The sequence below is a fragment of the Canis lupus genome, chromosome 21 (assembly GCF_048164855.1).
Source record: "Canis lupus baileyi chromosome 21, mCanLup2.hap1, whole genome shotgun sequence".
NCBI classification, from domain to species: domain Eukaryota; kingdom Metazoa; phylum Chordata; class Mammalia; order Carnivora; family Canidae; genus Canis; species Canis lupus.
The window spans coordinates 35,567,989-35,578,488 of record NC_132858.1 but is presented as its reverse complement, the minus strand read 5'-3'; the positions used below and the strand labels follow the sequence as shown (position 1 = coordinate 35,578,488).

General features: G+C 38.0%; 1 pseudogene; it reads right to left on the bottom strand.

Moving 5' to 3' along the window:
- Nucleotides 1-429: 429 nt before the first annotated feature.
- On the bottom strand, nt 430-3,057 carry LOC140613246 (zinc finger CCCH domain-containing protein 14-like; annotated as a pseudogene).
- Nucleotides 3,058-10,500: the final 7,443 nt, after the last annotated feature.

The window sequence follows — 10,500 nt, the reverse complement described above, 5'->3', positions numbered from 1 at the left end:
GCTGTGGCTTTCCAGAAGATAATTTCTTTCTAGGTACATTGAGTCTGAGTGGTAAAGGTAGTCATTATTTGAATAAGTAGTCATTATTAGCATAAATATTTCTGGCACTCAGAATGAAGCTGAGGATATTAATTTCCATCATTAAAATATACAAGAGATAGTTAAAGCCATGTAAATGGATGGAATCAATTAGAAATCCTGGAAGCCCTGAATTTATAAGGATTCTTAAACAGTCTTTTCATAGTCAAAACAAAAAAGCACCCAATGTTAAAACCACTTTATAAATAGAAAAATCAGACACCAGATAGACAATAAACTTAATATTATGAAAACAATATATTTTAAGTTTCAAAGATTTGACAAGTTCTGCAGAACATTTTTTGTCAGTAGATGGACATTCCACAATCTTCAGCCCAGTAGGACTGAGTGTCATTCACTGGTGTGAGGTCGAATCCATACAAGGCATGTTGTAGTGCCCCCATAATGGTGGGATGATAAAATGTGCAGTCTGGTCCTGTACTTCTGCAGTGTTTTGGGTGGTAGAAGGGACGTTCCATTTTCCTAAAAGTAGGGAAATCACAGTTGACTGCTAGGAGGTGGTGCTGGTATTGCAACTGCTGGTTTTGGAGGCAGTACTGGAATTATTCTACTCATATGAGTAAAGAGACAATCTGACTTGGTATGTTTTACATCATATTTACAATTTGGATGAGTGAAGAAACATTTTTTTTCAGCAAATGAACAATCAGGGGAGGCTTTGCAAGGTGAAACAGGATGATGGTAAGCACACTCATCCCCATTTTTATAGGCAGGCTAGTACTTGCAATGCTCCAAAAGTTTTCTGGTTTCTGGACCATGTTCAGTTCACTCATCTCAGCATCTGAAAATCTACCATTTGGCTTTTTTTTTTTTTTTTAAGATTTTTTAATTTATTTATGAGACACACACAGAGAGAGAGAGAGAGAGAGAGAGAGGCAGAGACACAGGCAGAGGGAAAAGCAGGCTCCATGCAGGGAGCCCGACGTGGGACCCGATCCCAGGTCTCCAGGATCAGGCCCTGGGCTGAAGGCAGCGCTAAACTGCTGGGCCACGGGGGCTGCCCCTATTTGGCTCTTCAAGCTGCCTTCTCGTCACTGCAACTGCTGTGGGTAGAGGAGACCCCTGAGTCCCTTGTTAGAGGCTGTACTTTGGTTTACAGGTTTCAGGCCTTCAAAACCCATGTCCTCCTCTTGATCTGCCATGTACCCTGCAGGGCTGGGGACATAATCCAGTGTCGCTGTAACCTTGGGACTTGCAGGTTTTGCAAGATCTCATCTGCATAAGGTGTCCCGAGAGTCCCCAAAGGGTATCTGCAGTCTTTATCCTTGGTTCTTGGTTTGGTGCCACTACTATTTCCTCAGACAGCTTTGGCTTCTTCAGAATGATCTTGTGTCTCATGGACCATGGATCCCATGTCATAGTAATCTTGTCTGATTTGCAGAGTTTCTGCCATTACTTGGTCAGTTTTCAGTAACAGCTGCCACTGTTGTTCCTTGGCCTTTTTTTACATTATCTCCCTTTGTTTGCTTTTCTTTAACGGAAGGACTTATTCTGGGGGCTTTGCCCCTGGACTATTTCTGCCGGCAATCCTTCTTGATGAGTTCAAGTTCTTGGAGCAACTGGAAATGTCTGTTCTGTGAGACTATAGAATAGGTGCTTTTGTTACAGATTCTTGAACTTCAGATATAGCCTTCACAATTAGATGCTTGTCAGCTGGTTTAGAAGCTGGAAGTGAAGATCTCCTTCCAGGCTTTGCTGACACTGACACGCTGCTGGAGATGCTTCCTGTATGAGACCCACAATCATCCTCTTCCTTCTCTTCTTCTCTACCATAATTGAATTTTTTACTTTAACAATTGAACTTACCCCATAGGCAACTTTCTCTTCCAAAAGTTTTCTTCCTCAATACTCATTTTTTTCGGAGTTGTTTCTGAAGAAGGGACTCCAAGTCTTTTCTAAGCTGTTAAGCGCTCCCATTTCACACACACGTCCTGTTTCATGTACCTGCCTGTTCTGTTTATCAGGTTGCTTGACTGCACGGATACTGCTGCTGCTAAGATTGCACCTGTTTAAATGAGCACCACTGTCTGCATTTGGACTTGGAGCTGGTTGATAAATTTCAATAGAAGGGCAAGAAGAACCATATGCAAGTTCCACTCTAGGTTTTTTTTTTTTTTTTTCTGAGATAAGGGATTCTCCTGCACAAAAGTGAGGTCTTCATCAGTGAGATCATCTGGTTCTGGCTTAATATCAATCACATCTTCAGAGGGGAATGGCTCCTCAGAGACTTCTCAGTTGACATTAATCGGGTTGCAGCTCCATCCTCCTGAATCTGTCTGACAGTAGTGGTTTTCTGCTCCTGTGAACTAGTAGAGACCCTGAAACTATTTTTCAGGTCTAGTGCTAGCAATCGCAAGAGGCAGCACTGCAGCTTCATGCCTTCTCTCATCGCCCTGACTGAAACTGCTCTTGTTTGAAGACATGATATTATCAAAGATGTTGCTATCAGAAGACTTTAGGCAAAAAAAAAAAAAAAAAAAAAAAAAAAAAAAGACTTTAGGCTACAAGGATCAATTGTAACAGAGCAATGTTTATCTAAATCATGTTTCTGAAGCCATACAGTGAACTGAATTGTGTTGTTCCCTAGAAACAGGGATACGTCCCATCATTTGGTCCTGACTTTTCCTGTTGGCCACCATCACCAATAATCAGGAGGTTCTTCACCAACAGAAGATATTGCAATTTCCCCTTGATAGCCCTTGAGGTCTTGTGACTGATCTTGGTGCCGATTTCCGTGGCTCCCTGGGGAGCGGGTGGTGGGCTCAGCATTGCTCTGCGCTTAGCTTGCCCAGAGCCCAGCTGGCTCCCCAGCCCGCAGGTGTGCCGCCAAAGCTGCCAGCTGCCAGCACTGCTCCAGGCCACACGCTCTGCATGACTTAGCCCCACCAGCCCCAGTAAAAATATTTTTAGGGTGATGGTGGAAAATCTAGCATAAACAGTAAGTTTGGACCAATACATCTGGAAACAGAGTAATAGCTGAAAATATGCAGAGTTGAGGAAGGCTGTATGTTTCATCTTCTTTTTTTTTTTTTTTTTTGCCACAAATCTACATTTTATTTTCAATGAAAAAACTCTTAATTTCATAATTTTCATACCACTTTTTTCTTTTTTATTTAAAATATTATAACCAATTAACATACTAGGTAACAATGTGTACATTCCAGTGGTGCATGTTTAATGACCAGGGCATGAATGATTTAAAAACCACAATAATTATCTCAGCATTCCCTACAAAGTGCCCCATTTTGTTTTTTTCTAGAGAGGAGAGGGAATGGAACACAGGGAAGGAACAGGAATGAAGAAGGAATGGCATCATAGAGGGAGAAAAGCAAATGTCAATTATCGTATGCAGGTTTCCAGGTTTTAAAACCCGTTGAACAGGATTAACTGTAATGAGAAAATAGATGTCACAGTCCAGGTAGACAGCTAGTTCAACTTCATCATTCAGCTAAAAGATTAAGAGCTTCTCAAAAATATACCAAATATCAGGCCTACAAAAGTAATTTATTTCTTTGTAAAATTTACTAAGATTTATTCCTTTTGTAAAATGTAAAGAATGGACTGGTATCACGAGCAGGTTTCTACTTATAAAAACAGACAGTAATAATGTTCAACGAACACATCTAACACAATTTTCCAAGATATACAATGAAAGATTTTCCACATGAGTCTCTCTTACTGATGCAAGGTATAAGTGCTCTTAAGGAGAGTCTAGTAAGAGTAACAACTTATGGCCATTTCTAGTTTAGATTCTCTTCGTTCCTGAAACTTCCGAGAAATGTTACCTGTGGATTAATTTTGCACAATGTTCTATTCTCACAATAATTTACAAATTAAACTAGATTTTTATTGAACTACCTCACACTAATTTTCTATGCTTTCCCAAGTAAGCTATTGCCCTTATTGTAAGCTCTTTACTGAGTGTGAATTATAAATGTGTGTTAAATACTTTATAGCCAATGTTGACACAGTACCAATAAGTGTGTAAAATATATACCTTGCATCAGTAAGAGAGACTCATGTGGAAAATCTTTCATTGTATATCTTATGTATTTTGCTTAATGGTTTATGGTGGGAGATGTTTGCACACGTTTAAAAGCTATTGTGAAAGAGCTGATGGAAAAGGAGAGGGTGACGTTATAGGAGAAAGAAAATAAGAAGTGACATCCAGACAGCAACAGCAGATACTGTTGCCATGTGTCCCTACTGTTTAATGGTTCTGTCTTCTCAGTATGTCTCCATCTTTTAAAAAATATTTATTTATTTGAGAAAGAGCAAGAAAGGTGGGAAGGGGCTGATGAGAGGGAGAGAGTCTTAAGCAGACTCTACCGTGTGAGCTGACTCAGGGCTGGATCTCATCACCCTGGGATCAGGACCTGAGCTGAAACCAAGAGTCTGACAGTCAGCCGACTGTACACCAGGTGCCCCAATATGTCTCCACTCTGATACAATATGACTGTATGCAGAGGAAACATGATGTGTGGGGTTTTTTAAAAGAGAAAAGCAGACACAAACACTATTATCTAATCCTTCTGGGTACATACACAGCTGCTATTTGAAAAGCAGAGAAATACATAATGCTCCAAAAGCTTACTCAGAATCACACCATTTCAACAATCCTTTCAGTTTATCTTGCATAAAATTACTCAGTTCTTCCCATCCTTGATCTTAAGTGGTATCTGAATGTATTCCTGAAGGAGTGGAGGTACTTGCTCTCTTAGTCGAGTTAGGTGAAGGGACATTCATGCTGAACCCTGGGTCCGAGCTATCTGTTGCACACTGGTTCTTTCCTGTAAGCAGCGGTGGTCTCTTTTGCGGAAGTCCATGGTGCATGAGCTCCTAGTTTATTCATGCTGCTCAGGCAATGGTACTGGGGGGTACTGGACATTTCTTTCCTCTTGATGTAGTTTCCTCTTAGTTCTTGCCAGCTATGGACTTGGGCTCAACTACCTATCTCCAACCTTTGCTCTGAGGTCAATCACACTGTCCTTTGGAGGTCTCAAAACCAACTTTTCAGTCTCCAGAGTTCATGTCACGCAGGGAACTTAGCATGCCTTAGCTAAGTTTATTTGCCACACATCTTTTAATTTTTCCTTCTTTTCAATTTGGCCAAACCCTCCAAATTGCTATATACCGGGTTAGTAAGGAATTAATTTTATTTGTTTTTTCCAGAATCCAAAGGTGGATTGAAGTACTTTTTGTTTTGCCATAGTTATTATTCTTGATACTATTCTTATTATTTAACAAATCTTCCCAGCAATGAGTTTCAAAGGCCCAGAGAAAATTAGCAGATTCACTTTTCTCATCCTTTCTTTCTTTCCTATTTCTATCTCTAGTGCTATTAACTGTATTAAATCCTTCTTTCTGACTCTGTATAAGCCTTAAACGAGAAGGGATATCCTTTTTCCCCTATGAATGAGCATTAGGAGATGGGTCCTCCAGGTTTGTGCTTGATACATAAATAAGGAGAACAAAAATAGTTAGCAAATCTAATCTTTTCTACTGATTTGCCAGGACATCTAGTACCAACCTTCTAGCCTGGGTGGAGGCTGCAATGAAGCCAGGAACACATGTAAAATGTGCACAGCAGCTGACAGGTTATGAGTCTATTGGGATGCCCAGGGCAAAATGATGCTGTAGACTTGAGTACCAATCATGCATAAGCTATATCTTAAACAGAAAATCAGGTGCAACTCAGAACAGAGCACCACTGCCTTGAATGTAACATCTGCTTTATTACCTAAAGCAAAAGGATAATGAGGCAGCCATCCGGGAAGGGCGGCAGAGTCAGCAGCCCATACACACGAGAGAGCACGTCTCGAGAATTTACAAAGACCCACTAGTCTGTGATTCTCAGTCTTGGCTCCACATTAAAATCACCTGCAGGAGTTTTATTGATTCAGGTGCCCAGGCAACGCTCTATTATATCGGAATCTCTGGCTATAGGACTCATTTTTAAAACTCCCAAAGTGATTCCAATGTGCAGCCAAGTTTGAGAACCACTGCACCAGAGGAAGAAACCTAAAAGGAGACTGGAAATCAGGCTTTTTGAAATTAGGGGCTATGCCCTCATAATCTTTTTTCAGTGTGAAGACAAATTTCTTATAAACCTAAAGATGTTATAATGCCTAGTGCTTTTTAAAGTTTATGTGTCATTAGAGGAATGGGCTTTTGTTAGGGTTCTCCAGTATTACTCTAGACTCATGGCTCCTTTCATTATTATATTTTAGACTGTATCAGTGAAAATAGAAAAATGAGAAAATATTGCTTTAAAAAGAAAAGAAAAGAAAGAAAATGGGCTTGAAAAAATAAATCACAAGGTAGAGGATTCATGAGTCTTAAAAGAGTTATCTTTGACAGAACTCACAACTAAACTTTTCACCCCTATCACTTAAATAAAAAAAGAATATCAGTTTCCAGATGCAAAGTACCAAAGCTCTAAGCTCTCAGTTTAAGGAAATTAAATTATGTGCTATACCTTACCAAATATCAATCAGGCTACAAGTCATCATTCAGAGGTTCTGGAAAAAAAAATCATTAAATTTGTAAATCAACCCAGTATTTCAGTGTAAAGGCAAACATAATATAGTTCACTTAATCAATATATTCTCCAAGGGAACTAGAAAAAGTCTTTATGTTATTTAATTTCCAACACAGGCCCCTGCATTGTTTATCATTGTATACTGTCCTTTTTAAAAATGACATTTTTATAATGCAAAAATCATGTTAGCTTTTAAGTATTAATTTATATATTTCACTGTTGATGTCAGCCTGACAGCTGTGAAAAAACATTACACATTGTCTAATGTGAATGTTAGCCCTGGAGGAGATAGCTAGAGATAAATTCTACCCCATTCAGTTCATGACAACCACCACTAGGAAAATGAACGTGATTAACAAATGGTGGAGAGGTTAGTAAACTTCGTGTGTTGTAAGGTTTTTTAAAAACATGATAATGTACAGGTACTGTATCAAAATGAGTGCAAAGAAGACCTCTGGGAGACTATTTGCTAGCAAGCATCCAGTTTTGTTATCCAAAGATAGTATTTTTCAATAAATCATAGTATATATACACACATATATAGACACATGTGCATATGACATTTTTTTTGAGCCTAACAAAATTTCTGGGCCTTTTCTGCCAAATCCCACTTAGAATTACAGAGTATTTTGGCCTAGAGGGGATTTTAGATATTATGAAAAACTATTTTGGGATAATACATAACTTCCTTTGGTCACAATTTTGCCTGTTAATTCCTCTAAGATCTTAGAGAAGTTACTTAAACTTTCTGACTATGCTAAAATTGTGATAACTAAGCAAGCATCCTAAGTGTCCATCCTATAGATGATGATCCAGAAATGTTAGTTGGGTATTTTACAAACGAAGTTAAGATTTGAGTGATTAGTCCTTGGCAGCAAAACTAGACATTGGCAGAGTTGAGACCAGAACCACAAGCTTCTGGCAACTCGCATGTATTTTTACTTTTCCTCCTACCTCTTAAAAGTCAGAGGAGAAGTTATGAGTCTTTAGGTTTCTTAGAATTTGTACCAGAACTCCCAAGCTCTTTTGAAAGGAAGAGACCACTAAGTGGCTTTTATATAAGATGTCTGGAGATAACTATAGAGATAATTTTCAAATTCTTTAAAATTAGAGCTTTGAAGTCTATCGGGAAAGATATTTTGAAGTATTCACCAATGTGTTTTTAATTTGATTTTTTCCCCACATGACCCTTCTCCCCATTTCAACGAGAGTAAGAGTAGTTTAAGTATCTGCCTCAGGAAAGGAAAGATACAACAAGAAAAAGAAAAAATGAGAACTAAGTTCTTGTGTCCTAAATTTCAAAATACACTTATGAATTCAAAGAAGACAGAACAGTGTTGAAAAAAAGGGCTCTTAAGTTGCATGATAAGAGATATTTTCAGTATTGAAAGCTAAGTTCCTGATCTAAATTACTGACATAGAAAAAAATAAATATTCTGTTAGAATGAGTTTTTATCACCTGGTAAATATCCATAAGGAATCTGGGAGGAGCATAAGTAAGATAGTAAGAAAAGAAAGAAAGCTAGCTATGGACCAGTGCTCTCTTGAAGTAAGAATTGCATGGCCGCTGCCCCCCTGGTGGAGTGAGAGATCCTGTTTGGGATCCTGTTCTTAGGAAATTCCTTCAACTGTGGTTTTGAAAGTAGAGAAGTAATGTTTAAATGGAGCTCTTTGGCTGATGAACATAAGGTCCAGAGTCCCTGTGAGCAATAGGTCCTAGAAGTGTGCCATCACATCATTTTATTTCCTTTGTGTTATGCTGTGTGGTACAGTTGTGTCCTGGAAAGACAACAGTTCCGGGGTGGGCAACGATGAGGAAGTCCATGTGGAATGGGGCACAGAAACTCATACATATGACATGGGGGCCTCATCTTGTGCTGACGTGGAGAGTTGATTATGCCCACAGAGTAGAGAAAGTGAGAGGCTTTGAACGGGAATTTGAACCTCAAGTTCTAGAGAACCATTGTTGTGTCCACACCCAGCTTTGTCTCTTAATTACTGCATAGACTTGGCACAGTTTGTTTTTTTTGTAAGTGCTCTGTGTATCAGTTTTCCTATTTCTAGAACATAGTAAAGTAGTACTTACTACATTGGGCTGTTAGGAAGATTGGTGAATATAAATATACAGATAGATAGACAGATAGCTATAAAAATAGGTATTGATGTAAAGCATCTATAGATTATGATGCTATATAAATGTTAACTGTTTTTTAATGGTCATTCTTAGCAGATGCCGGCTATGGATAGATATACTGTAAGGACTTAGTTCACACTCCCAGGTTTCACAACATTTCCATTAGACTTACCTGGAGTTTAGGACTTAGATCAAGTTGGGATTGGAGTAGAGACAGCAAACAAAAACAAAAACCTAAGTTTACTGAGAAAAGTTGAAACCTATTTGATAAACGTTTAGTTTTCATATGTGTGTGTGTACATGTAGTCATATATATATGTTTATTTCTTTGACACATAAGTGTGTTTCCTGTAGGATTGACACTACTAAAAATTAAGTGGTGAAAACTTAAAAGGCATTTAAGCTGAAATTCCTTTTTAGTATGACAGTAAGATGCTTTTTGCTGACATCTATCTATCTATCTATATCTTTCTCGTGTTTGAAAATTGATGCCATTACAGCGAAATAATTAAAGATTCTACTAATTGATTATATAGTATAGTAGGATAGATTTGGAGTCAGGATTCTCTCAGTAATAATGTTTTTAAAAAATCTGTTTCATAACTATCTTAATTGACTGGCAGATAATAATATTGCCTATACATTGGCAACAGAGAATAAGCTCATATTCAATTTATCCTATAAATTTTGAATAAATATAGGAAAAACATATATTAAATAGATTTATTTGTTTATTTATTTATTTACTTACTTATTTTGAGAGCGAGACAGTACACAAATGGTGGGGAAGGGCAGAGGAAGAGGGAGAGAGAGAGAATCTGCAGAAGACTCCCTGCTGAGCACAGGGCCCAATGCAGGGCTTTGAAATCAAGTCAGACTTGATCAGACTCTACGATCATGACCTGAGCCAAAATCAAGTCAGACACCTAACCGACTAAGTTATCCAGGCACCCCAAAATGACATTTTTTAAGAGAAGAAAATGATAGGAACTTGGGAAATGTTAAATAATTAAGAAATACCAAAAACAGAAATATCAAAAGTTAATCATATGTTGCTGAGCATGTTTACCATTTTAAGGATCTAAAACTTGGAATTGGAAAATTATCAAGACTTCCAGTATAAATAAAGGAGTATAAAGTACATAAGTTGCCTTTAATCTTTATGAGTGGAAAGTGTGAGTACCTCTATTCACTCATGTGTCTAACTGTGCAAACTTGTGAGCACCTTAACTCACAAAGACAGATGTCAGTACTTAAAAGCCTGGTCTTCAGACTGTAGGGATTACTGATTTCTGAAGCATTCAGACTGGGAAAAAATTATGTTCAGTGGAACTGAAAAAATGAAAGAGTTTTAAAGAAGGGAGTGTGGGTCAGCAAAACTCATGTTTTACATATTTTACCTAACCTTGTAACTCTTTTTCACCAAAGAACCTTTTTTCTCTACACTATTCTTGTTATCTCCTCCCTCCTTTCCCCTCCCTTTATCAGTAATCTGGTTTCAAAATCCATCTAGGTTAACAGGTACAGTATACTGCACTAAGATGGGATGCTTCAATGAGCAAATAACTTCTAGATTACATACCATGATTTTATAACTCTAGTTCACTCTTCAACTAGACTTGAGAAAGGGAATGTAATATGGAAAACATTAGGGGACCTTTATTTATTTTTTTTAAAGATTTTATTTATTTATTCATGAGACACACACACACACACACACACACAG